The sequence below is a fragment of the Euprymna scolopes genome, chromosome 22 (assembly GCF_053919585.1).
Source record: "Euprymna scolopes isolate OS-2025 chromosome 22, ASM5391958v1, whole genome shotgun sequence".
Classification (NCBI taxonomy): Eukaryota; Metazoa; Mollusca; class Cephalopoda; order Sepiida; family Sepiolidae; genus Euprymna; species Euprymna scolopes.
In genome coordinates, this window is record NC_136503.1 from 42,026,355 (window position 1) to 42,051,098 (window position 24,744).

The 24,744-nt window shown below is 33.6% G+C and overlaps 2 protein-coding genes across 5 annotated transcripts in view; one reads left to right on the forward strand and one right to left on the reverse strand.

The window, feature by feature from the left end:
• LOC145243373 (uncharacterized) overlaps positions 1-14,824 on the reverse strand; it is a 58,552-nt gene extending 43,728 nt beyond the window's left edge. The window contains exon 1 of one of the 4 annotated variants that reach the window (XM_080106194.1): positions 14,692-14,824. The gene's annotated coding sequence lies outside the window, so the exon portion shown is untranslated. Of the gene's footprint in view, positions 1-10,791; positions 11,639-14,691 lie in introns of those variants that run through there. The other 3 variants (XM_080106195.1, XM_080106193.1, XM_080106196.1) reach the window with 3 other exon arrangements.
• LOC145243374 (GPI inositol-deacylase-like) overlaps positions 1-24,744 on the forward strand; it is a 505,392-nt gene that overhangs the window by 374,395 nt on the left and 106,253 nt on the right. The window lies entirely within an intron of this gene.

Below are 24,744 nucleotides of genomic sequence, written 5' to 3' on the forward strand. Positions count from 1 at the left end.
TGGGAGTGCAGTAATTCACTGGGAGAGATACACCCCCAGTCTTCGTTAGGACATGCATCTAGTAGAAGGAAACTGATGTAAAAACCTGTGGTCTACTACATACTCTGTCTTGTCGTAGTCATCTGCATCGACAAAGGTTAGCAGTAATAGCAAAAAGTGTGACTGATTCTACACAAAGCCTTCAGCACAAGAAACAAATCATCTTTGTGGATTTCTGAGCAACTTAGTTGTTGTGGCGGAAACTCATATGTATATCGACGGGAGAGTCCATCGTGTGTGTGTGTGTGTGTGTATGATAAGAATAATGGAAATAGTATTCCGACGGAATAGAGAAATAAAAAAAGAAACAAACTGAGGTATGTGTTCATGCAACGTTTCGTCTTTATTTCATCCAGAGGAAGTCTCAAAATAAAGATCAAACGTGGATGAACACATAACTTGGTTTGTTCCTTCTCTCTCTCTCTCTCTCTCTCTCTCTCTCTCTATATATATATATATATATATATATATATATATATATATATATATATATATATATATACACATAACAATTCAAAGAATCTTGTTTAATTCATCCTCATTAATCCTCGATCAAATTCAGTGCAAATCTGATATATTTGAATTTGCAAATTGGTGGTTGTACCGATACCATGTCTCTACATCTCTTTAAAATACTCCAATGAAACAGGAAACTATGGAATATTTATCAGTTGATGTCTAAACTCTATTGTAAAAATTTCACAGGTGGAATATTTTAGAGAAATCTAAATTTTTAAGAAAGGCTCATCGCCCATCCTTACACCTAACAGCCGCACTCATAAAATTCATAATGATCGGTTGATTAATGTAGGATAAATCATGCACATACAAATATATAAACATATTTAATTTTATATAGATGGAACTATCTATACATATGTATTATACGTATATGTATAACTATGCAGTAATGCTGTCTGGCGGTGCCCAGTCGTAAGATATGCTTAAATATGATATCTGAATTCATGCAGATTATGTATTTGTTATTATAGAGACAATTCTCTATCAATTATTATATTGAATCTAATATACAGTAGTGAGATCAAAACTAATATATATACACACACATACACAATTAGATATACATATATATAAGACGATTAAAATGGCATCGCGTGGAAGTCAAAGTATCTTTTATTGATTCCGTATATATATCATGCAAGTATTCGACTGAGCTCCAATTTTTTCCCCTCCTCGTCAATCTTTCATAAAAATCTAGCCAAAATCACTATCAATAAATTTCCCCACTCTCTATCGGTGCTTAAACCTAAACGCAGATGCCATGAACAAAGCTTCTTTCCTAGAACTGCCCGCCTGTGGAACTCTGTTCCACTAGTCTGCTTTCCAGCTGACTACAATATTGTCGTCTTCAACTCCAATGTAAATATCTTATTGAACTGTCCTTGTAAATAATCTAATTATACCAAACTTCCACCACAAACAATTACGACACTACTGTCCAAATGACTACCATACACACATTAACCTTTATCCTCGAGTGGCCTCCAGGCCTTGATATGTGGTAACCCCTTAGTGTGTGTGTGTGTGTATATATATATATATAATCAGGGAGACTCGGAATGGTGATCAACGAATGTTTCACTCCCATAATTTTATTGTCATCAAAATCAGTTAAATCACTCATTTTTCAATCAAATCGATTGATTGCATGCTCTAGTTGGGAACCCATCGCGGTGCACCAGGAGGAAGCTTCACATGCCTCCCCGCAGTCACTTAGTCCACAATACATTGTAATCTACATTGCACTGTAGAGAACCTACTGTTGATTTTATAAAATTATCTTTTATATACAATGGCTTGAATTTAAGCTTAAAATGTAAAGTCAAGTATCCTGCTTCAATTGTGTTCTAAACAGAAACATTCATTTCGAATGCACCCCTGTTATATCAAAGAACCTACTGTTGATTTTATATGCCTGGCCTTTCTGCTTGTGTAGTAATAAAACTTCTCAAATGCACTTTTGATGATAGGCTGTGTAGGGCGTTAACTTTGGTCCAAATCGCCGGTTCCTTCTTTTATTGGATTATTTTAATTATCGATACTTATTGAAGACATTCCAAAACCTATCTAAGAACACTGCCAGGCATATAAAGTCTCTTTATGTGAAATTTCATAAAAATAGGCCCAGCTGTTTTCAAGTCCATGAGAAATGAGCACACACACACACACACACACACACACACACACACACACACACACACACAAATTCCTTTTATATATATATATATATATATATACATGTTGCTTTAAAACAAAATCACGTGGATATAGTAAGTTGGTAATTTATAAAGATCGTGGCTATGGAAAAGTTAGAAAAAATCTGTTTCGGCATTTAAAGTAGTTTTATGCTGTTGTTCGTAAAATATTATTAATTTATATTATTATTGATAAATATTAATTTAGATTAATAAATATTATCAAACGATAAATCATTTTGAGTTTCGTTAGATAAACACGACATCCATTCAAATTCATTTTGTTTTGCTTCAACTTCTTTTACATAACAATGACACTTTTAATGCGTTTTCTCAATTTCACATGCATAATACTAACTGAAGTGTTAATGGAAATGATTTCTCATTTAGTAATAGATAACAAAAACAAAAAAAAAGTATTTCACAACGTTTCGGCCAACTCATCCTTTGGCTTTCATCATGACGGGATAGGAACTTTATCCCCAGTAATTACTGCCTTTCATCGTTGTTATCTCACCACGTTTTTGGCTAATTAAACCTCTGGTCTGCTTTAGGTTTAAATGCTCACCTGGAACCGTAGAGAAGTCCAGAGGAGGAGTTGGCCGAAACATGGTGAAACAACAACAATGAAGATGGGATAGCTTTGGTACATTCATATCTGATCTACCTCTGCATTCCATGTTTAAAAAGAATGTGTCCTCTATAGTATCAGACCTGACCGAATGGTTAATTGTAGGCATAGACCGATTCATACCATCTAAAAAATTCCAACAAAAACCTAACAGCCAGCCATGGTTCTCCCCAGAATGTGCTGCTGCCATCGCGCACAGCACAGGAATCACTTTTTCCATAGCTACCAACGTAATAGATGCACTGAGACTAAAGCTGCTTTCAGGAACGCCAGCAACCACTGCAAAAGAGGAATAAAAAATGCAAGAGAGCTATATGCCCAGTCCGTTAAATTCAAAGTAGCTAAGCAGTGGCTTGTTTCCCACCAGTTTTGGCAAATAACAAATAGGATCCGGAACAGAAGTGTGCGTTCTATCCTAACAATTATCAATGGACCTGAGGTCATCTCGTCAGCATCAGACAAGGCCAAACTATTTGCCAAGAACTTTGCAGCTAATTCTACCCTATGCGACAAAGGCCATCAACTTCCCATATTTCCTCCTATAACACAGGACACGCTAGGTAACATACAAATATCTGTGCATGAGGTCGCCAAGCTAATCAAGAACCCTGATTCCAGTAAAGCAACTGGCCCTGACGGTATCCCAATTATAGTGTTAAAAAAGCTTCAACCAGAACTTGTTCCCATACTTACGAAACTGTTTAAGCGTTGCCTTAAGGAGAAGTGCTTTCCAACACCCTGGAAAACCTCATCAGTATGCTCTGTATTTAAGAATTCAGGTGAAAAGTCATCTCCCTCTAAGTACAAACCAATAAGTCTCCAGTGTGTTATGAATAAGTTGCTGGAATCCATATTAAATAGAGAAATAGTAAGCCACCTTAGCAGAAATAACCTTCTTAGTGACACGCAATATGGTTTCCGTTTTTCAAGATCTACAGCAGATGTGCTAACGGTTATATCTCATAGGATAATGAATCTTTTGACAAAGGCTTCCTTTCTAGGGCAACTGCTCTTGACATATCAAAGGCCTTCGACAAGGTATGGCATAAAGGCCTACTTCACAATATTTCCAGCTACGGTATAGCTGGAAATGCTTTCCCTATCATTAAATCATTTCTCTCCGATAGGCTCATAAGAGTAGTGGTAGATGGACAAAAATCAGAGGCCTGCAGTATTAATGCTGGAGTCCCTCAAGCGTCCATCCTGGGCCCAACTCTCTTCCTGATCTACATCAATGATCTCCCTAAACACATACTTAAATCATTCGTTGACATCTATGCTGATGACACGACCATCTATGGCAACACATCAAAGGCTGTAAATGACAAAGTTCTCTCTGATTCTCTCTCCTCTGATCTCGAGCGCGTGGTTCAGTGGGGGAAGACGTGGCTGGTTACCTTTAATGCATCTAAAACCAAACTCCTATCAATGCTCTGATCCCCATCTGGCATCAATTGAAATGGATGGCTCTCATCTAGGAGAAGCCCCATGTTTTGACAAACTTCTGGGCTTGACCTTTACTCCTGATCTGAAATGGAACACGTACATCAAGTCTATTGCCAAGGTCGCTGGAAAGATGGTGGGATCTTTCTACCGCTCCAGAAGATATCTAACTACTGATGCAATTCTCTATCTATATAAAAGCCAAATACGTCCAAGGATGGAATACTGCTGCCATATCTGGACAGGAGCTGCTAAAAACAGCCTATCCTGCCTTGACAGAGTACAAAATAGACTTCGTGGCTTAGTGGGGGATGCCCTTTTATCTTCCCTGCAACCTCTCTCCCACAGAAGAGACGTTGCGAGCCTATCTTTGTTTTATCGTTATTTTCATGGCAGATGCTCGTCTGAGCTCCAATCTCTGGTCCCCCCTCACCAATCTTTTACGAAAAACACCCGTCTAGCTGAAACCACTGTCAAAAATTTTCCCCACTCTTTATCTGTGCCTAAATCAAAACGTAGATTCCATGAACAAAGCTTCTTTCTTAGAACTGCATGCCTGTGGAACTCTGTTCCGTCTGCCTGCTTCCCACCTGGCTACAACCTGGATGTCTTCAAGTTCAACGTAAACAAATTCCTGATGAACCGCCCCCCCCTTAAGTAGACACTTTTATTAAATCTCCACACACTAATGTACTGTACATGCAATAACCCTTATCCTTGAGTGGCTTCCGGGCCTTGATAAGTGGTGACCACCTTGTAAAAAAAAAAAAAAAAAAAAAAAGAGGATGACAGTCCGCAAAAAAAAGGACGAATGCACAGATTATAAAGCCTCATCTCAAAGGATTCTAAAAATTAAAAAAAAATAACATAAAACTACTTTTGGCATTAAAACATTTTTTTTTTCTCTTTATAAATTACCACCAAGTCTTCAATAATAATTTATCTAAATTTATTTATTTACTATAATAATAGTTAAGTTTTATAAACAAGATAGACTCTTCTTAGCGTATATAGTTGCATATGTGTGTGGGGTGGGTGTAGAAAGACCTTTAATACACCAAACAAACCAAAAAATCTAATAACACTAACTATAAATAATATCAACTTTAAAATACTTTTATATGCCTTTGTTGCTGCAAGCTATTACTTCATTGACTCTGAAAATAAAATCTAACAATAAACCTAGAATTGATTGCATTCCTATTTCGCAACATTAGTTGGTGATTACTATTTTAAGAGAGAGAATAATATAAAATTTGATAACCTTTGAAAATCTCATGTAGGGGATTTTGCATTTTGTGATGTGTGCGTTTGAGGTTGCTACTTTTCAAAGGTAAGGTAACCAGTGAACTATAACGACGTTAATACAAGAGTGCTCAATACCGGAGTAGAGCAAGTTACACTTTCAATTCGTCTTTACATAAGCAGTAATGTGTTGCTACACAGTCATGAGCATGTTTTGGTCTTCTAGTATTTAGTAACTGGAGACCTCTTCCGGCAACAACGCTTATATTAAAAAGGTGAAAGTTGATTTTCGTTTTTCATTAAGAATTCCGCTTTTGAATATAAGCGTTGTTGCCGGAAGAGGTCTCTAGTTACTAAATACTAGAAGACCGAAACATGCTCATGACTGTGTAGCATAGCAACACATTACTGCTTATGCAAAGACAAATTGAAAGTGTGTGTGTGTATTCACGTTGACATGCCGGTTCTCGTTAAATCACTGAAGTTAAGCAACGAGGAACCTGGCCAGTACCAGATGGGTGACTATTTGGGAATAGTAGGCGCTGTATGTGCTCTCTGCTTATCTCGGTATTGTTTCTAGTCGTCCTGAAATTTCTACCTGACACTGGAATTTAACAGTGTCGATTCAGGAGAGGTTGGAGATTTCACAACTCTTGCCACAAAAATATTTCCCGCACAAGTCACAGCATCATCAGTAATGTTTTGTGCTATTCATCGAAATTGATGGACGGACATATATATATATATATATATATATATATATATATATATATATATATATATATATATATATATATATATATATATATATATAACAAATAAATGTTGGCAAAGGCAAGGTAAGATATTTTTCAACCTATCTGGATGGGGTATTTTTGTGTGGTTTATCTTATTTTAAAGCGTTTATTCAGTTTGAAACACAAGTAGTATCGAATCTTAATGGCTAACCTGAGACGGCCACCTGAGGAGTCTCAATAATCCCTCAATAATCGAAAATGTTTTAAATACTGCTAGAAACCCATCCAATAAATGACCCTGTGACATTTATTGGGTGGATTTCTATCAGTACTTTGTTTAGTTTTCGATCTTTGAGTGATTATAGAGACCCCCGTAATGACCGTCTAATATCGGCCATTTTTTTCCTCCCTGTCCAACATAAAACATGACACTAGTTTCAAGGTAAATAAACGCTTGAAAACACATTTAAAAAAAAAAAAAACTTATCCAGGTAGGTAGAAAAGTAAGTTATCTTGTCTTTGATAAGATTTTTTTTTTTTTTTTTTTGTAGTCTCTACTAGAAAATGTCCATTATTTTTTATTCCTTCGTGTTTCGTTAATAAAACAAAATGTTTCTTTTACTTTTTTTTTTTTTTTCATTTAAACTATTTTTTCTTTTTTGTGTGTGTTATCTTTTCCTTCTCTGTCGCCGGTTTCTTTGTATTTCCTAAATATTTTTCTTTTCTTCGCTTATTTTAACTTTCTCACTTTAGTTTTTAGAGATGAATATCTATTCTTGACATGTTACAGCTTTGGTTTTAATTTATACTTTGTGTGTGTGTCTGTGTGTGTGTGTGTGTGTGTGTGTGTGTGTGTGTGTGTGTGTGTGTGTGTGTGTGTGTTGCTCGGTACTTAACACTTTTTATGAAGATATTAAATGTTCATTTCATGAGGAAATCGGAACACCCATGTGTACTTCGAAATTGATATAACAGCATAGCAGTATAATTTGCATACGTCAATATACACATGATGACGTAGTCTGTGTATAATAACAGCTTCACGAAAACACCCAAACCAGCTATGTAATCGTGTACATAGATATAAATTATAATTACATACCACTTTAATATAGTCTCACCATATATCCGATCATCTGAATCGATGACAAAACTGTGAAACTACGGCAAAATGTTAATAAGTACATTATATTTATCATTTATTGTTGACATATACGTCTATCCAATGCGATATCGGGGTCTTCGTTTGTCTATAACCTGAATTTAGTTTTGTTCCGTTTTTCATTTTGTTATACATACATACATACACCATTGAATACATATGTACGTATATGTTTGCTTTGAATATGCAGCGTGCTGGATTTTTAAAAACAAGATTGTAAAAATTCCGGCCCAATGACGCTGCATGCATTGCATCGCTAAAGGAATTGCAGCAGAAACATGTATGCACATATGTAGCCAATAATGTTCGTATAAATAAACGTACGATTATTACGGTCTGCTTGCCCCACTGAGCACTTTGATGTCGTTGTTTCAGTGGATTTACATTCTAGGAAACTACGGCGATATACACTCATATAATATATATACGCACACAAGCAAATTGTATGTATTTTAGCCTGACGATTCCTCACGGATATGAAACGCGGAATATTCTGTGTAGCTTAATTGCCATATATTATCATAACTTATCATCTCGCGTATTAAACAAATTAAGTAAATATTGAAAATCGATACATGGAACGTTATATTAACATTATAAGTGAACACATACTATATATATATATATATATATATATATATATATATATATATATATATATATATATATATATAATGAATTCTTTTTTATTGTGGTTTCCGTTTGTACGACCTTCTCTAAGCCAAAATACTCAAAAATGTTTACCCGCTCTAACTTTGAATTGAGCACAATTGGATCTGGGATATATACCACTACTAGCCAGGATCAGAGTGTAATACCTGTTCTGATGTTACACTCAAATTATTTAGTGTCCTTATTCAATGAAAGGGGAAATCTTTTTATACTAAGGCAATTTTTATTTTTGCCTACTTCCAGAGTGCCCCTTTATGGGGAGCTGGTTTCCCCCATATTAAAAACGACCCTGTGCCACATTTTGCTTTCGTGGGGAAGCGAATAAATACCTATATAATAAATTTGTAATATATATATATATATATATATATATATATATATATATATATATATATATATATATATATATATATAGCTACAGAGAAACGTTAGTGTACAATTCCTTTGGAGGAAATTGCCAGACTATTCTTTATACTACTACATAACTCGGGCCAAGATCAAAGTGTAGTATCTGTTCCGGCAGATGCTGCAAAGCTATGACTAGCAAAGACCAGCTATGACTAGCAAAGACCATATGTGGGGGTAACCCCACATATCTGACCTTAGTCACTGAAGGGGCAACCCTTCATACCAACAGTTTCTAATCCAGCTTCCACTTCCCTCCTCTCGGGAGCTGGATCCCCTCTTTCCCTCCCCCTTCCCCCTATCTCCACATTAAAAAACGGCCTCCTGCCTAATTTGCTACGTGGGGAAGCAAATAAATAAACAAAGTGTAGTATCTGTTCCGACAGATACTGCAATCAAAGACCATATGTGGGGGCAACCCCACATATAAGACTATTTCCCTTGTGGCAATCAGTTATTGGTCAATGTAGGGAAACCCCTTCATACCAATTGTTACTATCCAACTCCCCTATGCCCCGAGGAGCTGGTCCCCATTTCCCCAATCTTTCCACATTTAAAAAAAAAACAATAAACAACGGCCTTGTGCCTAATTTGCTCAGTGGGGAAGCAAATAAATACAATCTGTTCCTCAGATCCTGTACTTCAATTTCTTGGTTTGTCAGTGGAGAAGAAATCCTTCACGACTGAGCCAATTTTAAACTTTTGTTACTTTTATCCACATTAAAAAACGATCCTGGTGTCTATCTCTGTCCCGTGGGGAGGCACTGTAAGTAGGAACTCTGCTGAACTATTGAGCACTTAAGCAAAAATATATACGAAATGTATTATCTCATAGATATGAACAGTAACTCATATATTGAAACATACTATGTAAATACACTCGTGTTTCAACCAAAGACACATATGAGTATTATCATATAAACAACATATTGGAATATCATATATATCCCCTCTCTCTCTCTCTCTCTCTCTCTCTCTCTCTCTCTCTTTCTCTCTCTCTCTCTCATATATATATATATATTTTTTTTTTTTTTCTTCCTTTGAAGTTTGTAATGCTGGGTATGAAACAGCCAAACCAGCTGCCAACATTACCCTGCTTTTTATTGAAACCAACCGAGAGCTCTTTTTAGTATCCTCGCTGTTCCCTTAAGTGCAATTGTCTGGATCTCTTTTGCACTTGGTTCAACAGGAATATTAGTAAGGTATATATATATATATATATATATATATATATATATATATATATATATATATATATATATAATGTATGACAAAAGTCTATATTCCATCTTGATATTCAAATCCATATTTGTATATGCTCTGTAGTTACATCGAGCTTCATAAATTAAAGGATTGGTATGAGTAAAAGGTGAAATATAATTGAATAAACATATTTCCACACACAGACATATGTGTTTGTAAGTTATGTAAATATATGGCAATTTTCTTATTACCTTCCTCCACTCACGTATTGCTCACTGTTGAAGTAAATACTGAAAATCGATACATGAAATATATTTCCTCATAATACTTCATGTGGATGCATGATTTTATATATATATATATATATATATATATATATATATATAAGTGAAAGTGGCGTTGGTTAATTTAAAACTTGTTACGAACATCATTTTTGTTGACAATAATTATGTTTTGATTTCTATTAGTAAACTGAAATTGAAATTCACTTTGAATAAATATGTGCTTATATTTTTTATTATTATTATTATTATTATTATTATTATTTTATTTATTTTTTTTTTAAATAATATTTCACCTCCTCCGTGGCGTAGCCCCCTTTTTTAGTTGTGTTACTTATTTCCTTTCTTTTGTGTAGGTTCATTCATTAGTGTGTGTTGTTGTTGATTATTATTATTATTATTATTATTATTATTATTATTATTATTATTATTATTATAATAATAATAATAATAATACTTTATATTTTATATAAACTTAATGTATAAATTATACAATATTACCAAATTTGTTAGTTTGTAATCCAAGTGCTATTGAAAAGTAATCTAATACGCGCGCACCTAGTTAAAATTAAAGTATTACGAAATCGAACATTTGTGTGTACTTTTTTGAATACTATGTCAATATTATAGGAACGTCATTAATCTTCTAGTTAGAAGAGATATTAGTACATTAATGTACACGTTTTTTTTTTTTAATTATTTATTTTTACTTAAATGATGAGAGTGAATAAAATGTATATTTTAAAGTCGACCAAACCTGTCATTTTCCGTAGTCGTTCCTCTCCAATCATGTGTATACTCTGCGTTTTTGTTTCCCCGAGAGATTTATCCTTCCTCTGTGTTATGTCCATCTGATCTCAGTTAGTAAATACATCGTTAAAGATGAAGGAAAAAACAAAAAACAAAAAAACGCTGGAGGGGGTAGGTGACCATCCATCCCCCTTCATACACACTTACAGTTGACCTGAGGGGGTGGAAATTGACCTACGTTTCTCTCTGACTCTCTCGAAGAAGAGTGAACTTTCTTCCTCCTCTTTCCATCAATTTTCTTTCTTTTTTTTTTTTTTTTTTTTTTAATCTTTTGTCAATGTGCATGTTTTAATAAACCATTTTTTGGTAACTTACTTACCCTCTCCTGTTTTAGACAACGTTTTGTGAACAAGGTACGTACCGTGGATTGAAAGGGGTGAGCTGTTTGTGGCACGCCGTACAGCCACTCAGGCGACGGTGGTGGTATACTTCCATCACCAGTAACACGTGGTGTTAGGTGCTGAGTATTATCCGCGACTGGTTTGACTCTCGCGTGAAGATTGTCAAATTTCGTACATATATTTGCATGGATATAAATAAATAAATGTATGTGTGTTCGTTCCTTCTCTCTCTCTCTCTCTCTCTCTCTCTCTCTCTCTCTCTCTCTCTCTCTCTCTCTCATTGGATAGTTTCAACCTCTTTCTCGTTTATTACGTTATGATTATCTCTTTAAATTATCCATCCTCTCTTTTCAAAAATAAAAATGAGAGAGAATAAATGAATGAAGCCTTATCTTCAAACTAAGTGCTTTTTCTGCCTGCTTGCTTCGTTAATGTTTCCCTCCCCCCTCTCTCTCCTCTTATATAAACTACGAAGAGGAATCACAACACGCGCACAAATTCTACTTGACTGGTGGCGGTTTCTTTTTCTTTCTATTTTTCTTTCTTTTTCTTTTTTTCGTATAAACTATGGGGTTTTTTTTTTCTTCTTTGTGACATATTTTCCTTCTGTTTGTCGCCGTTTTCTTTGTATTTTCTAAATATTTTTCTTTTTTGTTGTTGTTTATTTTAACTTTCTCCCTTTAGTTTTTTTTCTTTGATTGCTTTATATTTCCTTCCTTTCTTTTTTCTTTTCCTTCCTTTCTTTTTCTGTTCCTCTTTTTATATTAACCCCTTTTCTTTTATTTTCTTTGTTCTTTCTTTTCCTTGTTTTTGTTCTTTGTCTTTTTTCTCCCTTTCGACGTTATTTCCCATCATCGTTTTCATTCACTTATTTTGTTTCCTTTTCTTCGTTTTTCCTTCTTTCTTTATATCTCCTGTTTTTCTTCTTCCTTTCTTTTTGTTATCTGTTCTTTATTTTCCTTCGTTTTTATGTCATTGATTTTACTTCGTTTTCTCTTTTTTTTTTTTTACATCCGTTTATTTCTTTTTCTTCCTTTCCTTTTTCAGTTCATTCCTTGTTTTTATCTTTTTTTTTTATTCTTTGCTTCTTTTTCTTCGTATCGTTTATCTTTTATTTTCTTTACATTTTTCTTTCTTTGTTTTGTTTCCTCTTTGCATTATTTTCCTTCATTTTTTTCTTTACTTTTCCTGTATTATTTTCCTTCACATTTATCCTTCATTTTTACCTTCTTTTCATCATTCCTTTTTTCTTTTTATTTTCATTTTTTTTTTTTTCATTTCTTCTGAAAATTCATTTTCTTTCAATTTATTCATCTCTTGTGTTTCATTCCCTGTATTTTTCCCCTCTGCTACTTTTTTTTAATTTTTTTCATTTTCGCCTTAATTTTTCATTTCATATCAGTTGTTTTAGTTTCTTGTGTTTATTTCGAATGAATTGATTTAATCTTTTGACATAAATTAATAAATTATTTTTTTTTATTATTATTAGCTGATGAATAATAAATTCTAAGCCACTGTTTGTTCATTTTTTTATATATAGTTTTTTTTTCTTTTTAACCAATGGCTTTTATTTTTAATTTATTTTTTATTGTACTTTTTAATGTTGGCCTTTTTGTTTTCCCCCCTTTTCTTTCTTTGTCTTTTTCTTTCTTTTTTTTGTCCTTTTTTACTTTCTTTTTTTGTTGTTGTTTTTCTTCCTTTGTACTTTTCTTCCCTTGTCTTTTTCTTTCTGTCCTTTTCTTTCTGTCCTTTTCTTCCTGTCTTTATCTTCTTTCCTTAGTTTTTTTCTTTCTTCCTTTAGCCTTTTTCTTTCTTTGTCCTTTTCCATGCCTTCCTTTGTCTTTTTTTCTTTCCTTTGTCACTTTTCTCGTCTTCCTTTTTCTCTTTTCCTTCATTGCAAATTTAATTCATTTCCATTTTTTTATATATATTTCCCTGACTTTTAACTTTTTCTCCCTTTTGTAGTTGCGTTCTTCCTTTCTTTTCTTTCTGATTTCCTCAGGTGTTTTTTTTTTTTTTTTTTTTACTTTCATTTTGAAAACTCCTTCATTAAAACCACCCTAACCTTTTTCCCTTCTAAAATAAATGAATAAACTTTAGCGTACGACTGATTAAGCATTCATTCATAACAATTTATTATTTTAATATTGTTGGACCCTTTCCCTCTTCACTACACGCAAAATCATCTCAACATCATTCATTCATTCATTCATTAATAAATATTGCTTTTCATTTGCCCCCCCCCCCTTCGTTTTGTAATCTCTATTTCTCACTTGTATAATTTTCTTAACTTCCTCAAAATCAACATCAAATCATTCCTGTAATGATCTGGTCCCTGTTGATTTTGCGGTGGGAATTAAGTTCTGTGCAGTTCTAGGAGGTCCACCCTCTCGGGCTTTGCCTTATCTCTTAGAGAAGAGGTTAGTTTTATTGCTAATCGCCTGAGGCGCCCTCACCGGGGACTGCCGACGGGACTGCCCGGGCACTTTTTGCAGGTTAGAGTGCCCCCTCCTCTGGGGCGCTGACTTCTCAATCCCACTTTCCGGCCCTTGTGTCACAGTTCTTGCATTGGGAGAGAACTAAATACCTTAACTTTAAATACTTATATTGAAGAGATTAAAGATAATTGTTACGTAAGAAAAAAAAAAAGGCACAAATAAAATTGAAATAGGTATAAAGGATTATACTGAAGTTTACAGCTTTAAGATGGCTGCTTTTTAAACATTACCTTAGCCAAATTAGTGATAGGTTCATAAATTTAATAATTTAATGAACAAACAATAAGTTATATATTATTATGCTATTGTTTTATCGTTAAATTTCTAATCGAGCCAATTCTTTAAGATTATAAGTAACTTTAAAGCTAAAAACTTCAATATAACCATTTATACTTATTTTACTCTTTTTTTGTGTGTGTTTTTCTTCTTTACTTTGGTTTCTTCTTTTTTTTTAATCATTACATTAATATATATTAATTCAGTTCAAGTATATTTATAACATTGAACTAAAAACCAGTATTTTTTTCAAGAGCGTCCTATACATGATTAGGGATTTTGTAAATAAAATTATATAAATTAGGCTCCTCATAATGTTAAAAATATATATATATATATATATATATATATATATATATATATATATATATATATATATATATATATATATATAAAGCCCCGAAACACAGCCTGAACCCAGAGTCCTCATCTAATGAAGGCTTTGTTGTAAGTAATGCTGCTGTGCAAGCAACAGTTATTGTATAAACCTTTTTTATACACACACACACACACACACACACACACACACACACACACACACACACACACACACACACACTTTAAACTTCCTATGGCTTTTTTGTTTGTTTTATTTTATTATTTTTTTCTTGTCATGACTTTAACACACTTATAGAGTGAAGGTGTATTATATATATAATACACCTTCCAGCTAGAAGTGTGTGAAACTCATATATATATATAATTTGTTGCTGTTAAAATACGAATACTTACTTTATTCCATCCTGTACACAATCAAGAGCATCTTCCCCTTTTATTTAGTGGTCGGACCACCTTTCTCTCCTTCTCCTCCTTTTGTCTTTCTTCATCTAATACTGCTGCTGCTTTTTTTTGGTTGTAGTAGCCGTGGTTTCTCGGCAGGAGTAGGAGGGGCGCCTCCTCCTCCTCTTCCCGCAGATACGCCCTCACCACACCCCACCATACCTTGCCCATCTTTTTCAAATCCTACACGTGTTAGGGTTCACTCTGGATGTAGCTTTAAGTGTGAGGAGGAGGAGGAGGCGGGGGAGTAGAATTAACGTCTCTCTCTCTCTCTCTCTCTCTCTCTCTCTCTCTCTCTCTCTCTCTCTCTCTCAGGTGGTGGTTGTGTGTTTTATTTAGTGTAAGGTGGTTGGTGGTTTTGTTAAGCAAATGTATTAAATAAAATTTATAATTTTTTTTTTTTTTTCGAGGAGGTGTAGGAAGAAGGTGAACATGTTTCTTGTTTTTAGAGAGATTTAAAAAATAATGTAAACTGAAACAATTATTTATATATATATATATATATATATATATATATATATATATATATATATATATATATATATATATATATATAATCATAAATAAATACTTCTAATGTATATTTCAATATTTTACAAATTGCTGCAATTATTTAAGCTAAAAAAAATGAATTTACACTTTCAGAATATATCGGAAGTAAACTTACCTAACTAAAGATGCATTTACTCATTTTATTAATAGTATAATTCGTCTTACACGTGTTTCGTTGCCTGGAAATTTACCAAACGACTCAACTGAGACAGATTTATGTTCCAAAGAAAAAAGTTGGAGATTTAAAAATGTTTTTCCTCTGTTTAAAAAGGATGAAAATTGGTGAAAGGAAAAAGGAAATTCTTAGAAGTCATTAGGATAAAGATATTGTATATATACTTGAAAGTGTACCCGGCGTTGCCCAGTATTAAACGTAACATTAAATTCCTTTTTTAAACAATGAAGTAAGAAAAAAATGAAAAGAAACTGATACATGTGTATACGAGATTGTTTTTTTTTTTTCTAAACAGTTCACTTTTTGTAAGTAAAAAAGAAAAACAAAAAACTCGAGCTGAGACCGAAACCAAAATCTAAAGACAGTGAAACAAATATGGTAACCATTAGGCCAGCTTGATACGATCTTTAAAAAATGTTTTCAGTCCTGCTTATTATTAACATAATGAATCTGTACAAATGTGAATCATTCATGCATGCGCATTCGTGAAACAGTAAACAGATAAAAATCCGACGACCCCTATGTAACAATGTTTCAATTTTGACCCTTTAGCAACCCTTTCATCCAAATAAAAATCAATTAAAAAAGTTTCCACATGTTCGAATACCCTATATACCAAACTTCAAGTCTGTAGATAAAAAAATTGTTGACTATCTCAGCAAAAATAACCTTCTTAGTGGCATGCAATATGGTTTCTGTTCTGTTAGATCTACAACAGATGTGCTTACAGTTATATCTCATAGGATTAGCAAATCTCTCGACAAAGGCTACCTTTCTAGGGCAATTGCTCTTGACATGTCAAAGGCCTTTGATAGAGTATGGCATAAAGGTTTACTTCACAAGATCTCCAGCTACGGTATAGATATAGCTTCTCAATTATTTCTCTCTGATAGATTCATAAGAGTAGTGGTTGATGGCCAGAAATCAGAAGCTCACAGTATTAATGCTGGAGTCCCTCAGGGGTCCATCCTGGGCCCAACTCTCTCCCTGATCTACATTAATGATCTTCCAAATCACATCCTTACATCATTCGTAGACATTATGCTGATGAGACGACTATCTATGGTACCACATCTAAAACCATAAATGCCCAAGTTCTCTCTGATTATCTTTCCTCTGATCTTGAGCAATTTTCTACATCTGAATATCCTTTATACCAAACTTCAAGTCCGTAGATCAAAACTTCGTTAAGTATATAGCTTGAGACGTGTTTTCACACACACAGTAAAATATCTGTATATTAATAGGATAGCGTGTGTTCTTTATTTATTTTGTGTATCAAGGTTATATCCGTGACTATCGTTTAATTTTTATAGGCTTCCATTTCTTGTAATAAATAATTTTACCAAGAATTCTTCATAAGTTTTGGTTTCAGTTTCGATTTTAGCTGATGGCACTTAAGTCATCTATTTTTTTTATAAATAATTTTACCTGGAATTCTTCATAAGATATATATATATATATATATATATATATATATATATATATATATATATATATATTCATAAGTTTTGGTTTCGGTTTCGATTCAAGCTGATGCACCCTAGTCATATATGGATATATTTTTTTCATTTTTGAAATCGCAACTTTATAATATATAAAAATTGATACAACATTAACTCTATAATAATATTTACGAAATCTGCAGGAATTAAAATATCATATTTAAGCGTACTTTATGACCGGGCTATGCAGGACGTCCCTGCTAGCTTGGATAAATACTTTTGCAGTCTTAAAATAGCTACAATAATATCAGAGCGTTTCCATTTACACTGAACATCTACAGAATGGTCCTGCTAGTATGTATTATTACCTAACCAGGAATGTTTCAATACTCCAGTTAAAAATAAGCTCAATAATTAATAGACTATATCAATCAGAGCTTCATAGAGTAGATTTTTTTTTAAATATTCAAAACATATTTATTATAATTTCAAATATTCGAATCCAATTCTAGATATAAATATAAAATAACAATATCTATTTCTGAAATTTGATTCAAATATTTTAAATTATGTTTTTTCACTTATAGAATCCGCACTAATATATATATATATATATATATATATATATATATATATATATATATATATATATATATATATACTCGTAGTCAAATTGAATATTTAAATGCTCTTATCTTTGGTTTTATTGGACAAAACCACATGAAAATTTGTGGCCTTTTTGAAGATTATAATACTATTCTATGGTTAAAATTTCATGATAATTGATAAAAAAAGAACCTATATTTTCAAACCAATAAAATATGCCAAATTTGCCTACATTAAGTGGTGACTACTTTGTAAAAAAGAAAAAAGAAAAAAAAACATTTGTATATATAGTGTCCTAGCAGGCTAGCTTCAGTTTTACTGCTTTGGGATAAATTTTGCTCAGGGTTTTTCTTTGCTTGGTTGTCTCCCCTGTGGCTTTCCAGGTCATATATATATACGTGAGGGTCATTCAATATATGTGGAATTTTAGTCTCCCAGCAATGTCACACACTTTTCCCATCTGTGTACAAGCTTTCGTATTCTCCCAGCATAAAAATCTTTGGATTGATGTCTTAGCCAGTCACAACACTTTTGACTTCATTGTTACTTTCAGACTTCATACCTTTCATGAATGCTTTCAAGGGACTAAACAGGTGAAAGGACGAAGGGCAAGGTGGGTTCTAAGAGGGATGAGGGAACAGTTCCCAGCCTAACTTGTTGATGGTCTGCACCGTTTAGACTGCTGTGTGAGGCCTTGTGTTGTCATGATGCAAGATGACTCCTTTTGACTGATGAAACCCTGTGTTTGTTCTTTATGTCTTTCTTGACCTGCCTCAGCAGTTCACAGTAGTTGGCAGTGCTACCTTTCTCAAGGGATGAAATGGTGATTGGGCTTTGCATATTTCAAAAAACTGTGCACATCACTTTCTTCCTTGACTGCTGTGACTTGAACTTCTTCGCTGGAGAGCCTACATGCTTTCACTCCATGGACTGCCATTTGAATTCAGGTTCATAGTTGTCATATGTTAACATCTTCTCATAGTGGGAGAGACACTGCTGGGACAACTGTACCCTTCTCCATTTGTGCTCTGCAGTAAGTATCTTTGGCACCCACTGGCAGCTGACTTTTAAGGAGCCAAAGTCATCATAGACAATTTTGTATGCTGTCCCAACAGATAACCTCAAAATCTTTGCAATGTTATCCACTGTTCTTCTGTTAGACTGAATGAGGTCATTGTCTGATTCGATCACCTCAAAAGACCTTACTTCTCTAGGCTTCTCAGGCCTATCTTCATCCTCAACACTGCTCCGTCCTTCTTTAAACAATTTATCTGACTGGTAGACATTTTCTCGGCTAAAACATGTGACACCATGCACAGTTGACATTCTTCTATGAATTTCAACCGGTTTGCACCCTTCAGCAACCAAAAGCTTCATAACTGACTGCTGAACATGCTTCTTGGTCAGACATCTTTGTTAATAGCTAAAACTCTTCTTTTTTTGAGTCTGCAAAAAAAAAAAAAAAATTAATTAAATCCATGTGAAAAACAAGTAAAACATTTTTTTTTTAAATTAAACTTAAATCTGCCCTTATATAAAAACAATCACCTTGTTTATTGAATGACCCTCATGTGTGTGTGTGCATATATATACATATATATATATATATGTATAGTAAGTGTGGATGAAACGCGGAATATTCAGTGTAGCTTAATCGCCATATATATTTTATAACTTACTAACTAGCTCTACCTACGTATTGAGCACTGTTGAAGTAAATACTTAAAGTTTAAATTTATACTTTCGTATATTAATTTATGTGAGTAAATGAAGTAGTTATATATATATATATATATATATATATATATATATATAACAAAGAATTTATAAAACATGTTTAAACCCCGTTTAGAAGAGTTAAAAACATATTTAATTTTCAAAAAGGATCCACAAATTAAGTGGATTGTCCTTAATCTGCGGAGTTTTGAAAGAAATACTTTCCTTCTCATGAGAGGGTAGGAATTAGCAAAATGCGGAATTGGATTTTACTTGCAAAATATTTAATGAAACTACAAGTAAGCAATATATATATATATCTACCATGTTTTTTACTTGATAACCACCTCTGAAGATGAATCCAAGAGTACTAGGGATATAATCAATTATGACAGATACATCAGCTAGTTCCCACTTGAAAGCAGAAAACACACAAGGAAATTAGAAAGGATCAAGACTAGGGTTGGATCAAATACTGACTTTTAACGATTGAAATACAAATACAAATACTTTCGTTTAGGTTACCAGAAATACAAATACAAATACTTTTATTCCTAAGTCTACAAATACAAATACTTTTATTCCTCAATCTCAAAATACAAATAAAAATACAATAACTGATTCAAACAAAAACAAATATAAGTACTTTTTTTTTTCAAAGTAATAAAGAAATCTGAAAATATGCAAAAAAAAAAAAAAGAAGAAAAAGAAAATAAATTTGACATCTACATTACATTCTATATCATGTCCTCATTGCATTTTATTATCATTAGAACTCTGAAAGTTTCTCTCTCTCTCTCTCTCTCTCTCTCTCTCTCTCTCTCTCTCTCTCTCTCTCTCTCAAATATAAATACAAATACAAAATACTATTTTCCTGGATGCCATAATACAAATTACTTTTTCTTGTGATGTTAAAATACAATTACATTAAAATTGTATTTTAATACAATTGAAATACAAATACAATTGTATTTGATCCAACCCTAATCAAGACAAAAATATGCAGACATGAATTGCCTGTCATATTTAACGAAAAACATGTTATGGACCAACAATGACATGTGACGCAAAGACCCACATTATCACTAGAACAATAATTTTTCTATATATAAATAGAAATTATAAAGTTTGAAAGAATGGTTCTCTGTCCCGATCCCCATTTTGTGTTTGAAATATGCTGAAGAAGCCACAGTGACACAGAAAATTGGATAAAAATATGGTGTTTCATCAGTATTTTTTGTAAAATTTTTAAAAAGTCGACCCAGCTGTTTCCAAGTCCACAGGGAAGAAACTCACACACACACACACACACACACGCACACACAGGCTTGACTTTAGAAGGAATGCTACAACTTTGTACCCTTCTCTCACTGCCCCCCCTTCTCTCTTCCCCCCCCCGTACCTGAATCTGCTGGACTACTTTGTTTGGTCATATGTCGAAAACATCACCAACATGACCTCCCACAACATCAAAATCAGCCTGATTACTGCCATCCACCGAGTATTCACTGAGCTCCTGCCGGCACTTGTAGAAAAGGCATGCCCCCAGTTTTGGACCCATGTCGAAGCGGTGATTGAGGCTGAAGATGGCTACATTGAATAGATATCAGCCCTACTACATAATCAAATTACCTGGATTGATTTTTTCAATAAAAGTTTTAAAATAAAGCTGTAGTGTTGTTTTTTTTTTGTTTTGTTTTTTTAGGGCGACAATTTTATTATTCCACCCTGTATGTAACTCGTACGATGGTTTATGTGACAGCAATGATATCCAGAGATTGGATTAAATGATGGAAGCATTTGGTGGCCAATGATGTCTCGCTTAAAGCACTGGTCCACATCGCCTCACTAGGGTTGTATCAAGGAAACCTATAAAATTAACCTATAAAAATCCTGTCTCGATGAAGAAAGTGACCCCCAAACAAAACTGACCAGAGATAAATTTTGAAATCAAGTTTATAAAAGCCATCTTACACATACCAGCATGTAAAATGAATGTTAGACTGAAGCAGATGATGATGAATGCGAATCACACATCACATGTAGAAATATACAAAACCTACGTTAGAACACTGCCAGACACATAAAGTACATCATGTGAAATATATAGAAATATATGCGATCCCGCATTTCCTGGCTCTTCAATTAATTGCCTGTAATTTTCTGCTCATTTTTTTTGGGTACAATTTTCACATTGAGACATAAAATGCTGTGAGTGAAATAAAAAAATAGCTGGTGTAACGGACATCACACGTTCATAGCTATCTTAGGTTTTCTTCTTTTTTTCTTTCTTTTTTTCTTTCTTTTTTTTCTTTCTTTTTTCTTTCTTTTTTTTCTCTTTTTTCCTTTTTTCTTTTTTTTTTTTTACCTATCTTTATATCAAGATCTGAAACAAAACAAGAAATTAATTCAAAACACTGGTACAAATAGAAATGTGTTAAAAATCAAATTGATAATTTGCCACAAAGTAGGGTTTTTAATAATTGCTACATTTATAGAGTACAGTGCTCAATATCGTTGATAGAGCTTATGTATGTATGTTTGGAAACATGGGATCAACAATTCATGGTGACTTCAAAGCAAGGAGCTACTGGTCACTATGCACTGTTGAACTCACGTCTCAAATCTCTCTCTCTCTCTCTCTCTCTCTCTCTCTCTCTCTCTCTCTCTCTCTCTCTCTCTCGAACATTGTTACTAGGAATGAACGTTGCCCATACTACAAATTTTCAGTTTTTTCAAAGTCTTTCATTTTGATACATTTTTTGTGACCAAGAGCGGAGGACCCGCTTGAAATATAAAAATATAATAAAAAAAAAATGAAATATTAAATACAAAAAGTAACATCATTTTCATGCTTTGAAAAACCCTCATAACCTTTAAATAACAATATATATATATATATATATATATATATATATATATATATATATATATATACATATATATATATATATTGTACAGTTGTAGAATATATGGTATAATCATGTTTGACACACTGGTTTCCATTAATTCAGTTGAAGTTAAACAATGTTGAGCCTGATCAGTACTAAAATGGATGACCATTCGGGAATACCAGGTGCTGTATGTGGAAGAGCTCTCTGCTTATCCAGTCATTTTGAATTTCTCCTTGCCATTGGAATCAAGCAGATCTGATTTAAAAGGAGTATGTGTGAAGATTGCATAACTTTCCCTTCACAATTAACTCCCCTGTGCTGCCACTCTTGCAGAAGGTATCCATTGTTTCTTGAGAATGAATGGGTATCTGATTTGCAGATGTAGAATTGGCAGATCCAATAGAGTGACCAACAAAAAAAAAAAAGCATAAAATAATTTGATTTATTGAAAATTTATGCATGAACTTACCTTTATACACTTCCTTGCCTTCTACAACCATCTCAAGGGGTTTCCAAATCTGGATCTGGTGCTACCAGATCAGGCTTTCTGAAGATATCGGCTGTTAGTTCAGTTAGTACTTCCCGCGATGTACGATAAAACGTGTTACTGTTATCCAGACGCCATATTGAAATTCAATATGGCGTCTGAATATCCACTCAAGACAAGGGACATAACTAAATATAGAAGAAGGCCACCAAGTTCGATGACTCCAACTTTAACACTGCTGATGTCTTCTGGTGTCAGGTGTAAGTAAAACTTTCAACAGAAAGAGAAAAAAAAAAAAACGGCTTATTAACACAATAAGTCTCTTAGAATTTCAGAAGAAACTCTCATCTTTGTCAAACAGTTTGTGACGTGTTCCTTTCCCTTGATCCATTCAATTTGGATTTCTTCTTTTTCCAACATTTCGTTTACTCTGGCCACATCAACTCTCAAACGTCTGTCACTTATAAGATTTGATGATTTTAAGGTCTCTACCAAAGATATGTTGTTTGTTTTTCAAAGTACTTTAGGCAACTGTGGTAGTCTGAAAATTTCTTGCAGTATGGCAGCTATCAATACACTAGCACCAGCAGCTTTACTAAGTGCAGGAGTTTCGGACATCAATGGGCTTTTCGTCAAGTTTTTGTGATGACCAACGTATTGGAGTCAGTCTATTCATCTTACTATAAACAAAGATGATAACTTCAATCTGTGATGAAGCTCCAAGCTGGCATAGGTAGCATCAGAATAGCAAACCACACTCAAATCTGAAGAATTTCCCAGATGTGGAAAGGATATGGAACCTGTCTTTGATTTAAGCTTTAATATTGACTTGTTGATTTCAAAAAGTAACTTCACTTCAGGAGATTTTCCGGTATTACTAATCCTACACATCAAATGATACATCAGGTCAAGTCTGGGTAGATACCCACATCATTTGACCTGTTAGTCTTTTTAAATCTGTCTTCTCCTCTTCACTAAGTTCATTATTTTTTCTTAAGGATCTTCTTTTCTTTATATCTATTGGAGAAATAGATGACACATAATTGTTTTGGTTTATAACGATCCCATCTTCCATTTGTCTAATGCACAATCCCAGAAATTTTAAGGTTCCATTTTCATGTATTTCAACCTTGATTTTCTTTAATTCTGGAATCACATTTTTTTAAAACAATCATTTCCACAAAATATAAAATCATCGACATACATTGCCAGAATACCCATCAAATTCTCAGATAAATCATGCCAAAGAAACATTGCATTGTCATATGCACTTACTATTCCTTTTAGTTTCGTTAATTCCTGAGTAACTTTCTTGTACCATGAACGGGGGCACATTATTCAATCCATAAATTCATCTTTTCAGCTTCCACACTTGTGACTCTGGCCATGCCTCAGATGGTGTTTGAGAAATCTTCTCTCTCTAGCATATCACCTTGCAAAAATGCTGAAGTGAAATCAAGGGTCTCCACCTGCCAATTCTTAACGGAGGCCGTTAACATTACAAGATGCAGTTTCATGGCTGCATGTTGGAGAGTTTGGTTTTAGGTTATGTGAATTTTCTTCATAGCCACGTACTACAAGATGAGCCTTCATCAACTTTTTGTGATCCTTAACTTTTTCTGTTATCACCCATCTTGTTGATATGCATTTTTGGCCTATGTTAGAGATGCATTCATGCACTTCATGAGTTTTCACGTTTTTATTTCTTTCTCTTTTGCATCAATCACATCTTTTGCTTGTTTTTGTTGTGAGGAAAACATGTTCTTCATGATCTCCTTCTGTTGGGGAAGTTCTCACCACTGATCAACCTTATCCCAATTGATACACACTGGACATTCATTTTCTGCAGCTTGTTCAATATTCCGCCAATGGCCATAATTTCCAGTTGATTTTGGTTTTGTACTCATAATCTTTCCTTTTTTTTCCACTCATTACTTCCAATAATTTTATATTCCACTATTTTCCCTTTACTCGACCTTGTAGTATTGTCTTTCACTTCCTCTCTGTTAATATTGGAATTTTCATCATGTTGATCTTCAACTTCATCTTCCAAGACTTCATTCATCTCATTCAAGGGAATTGTATTTTCTTTATTCCTTGGCTTTCTTTGTTTACCTTCATCAAGTGACA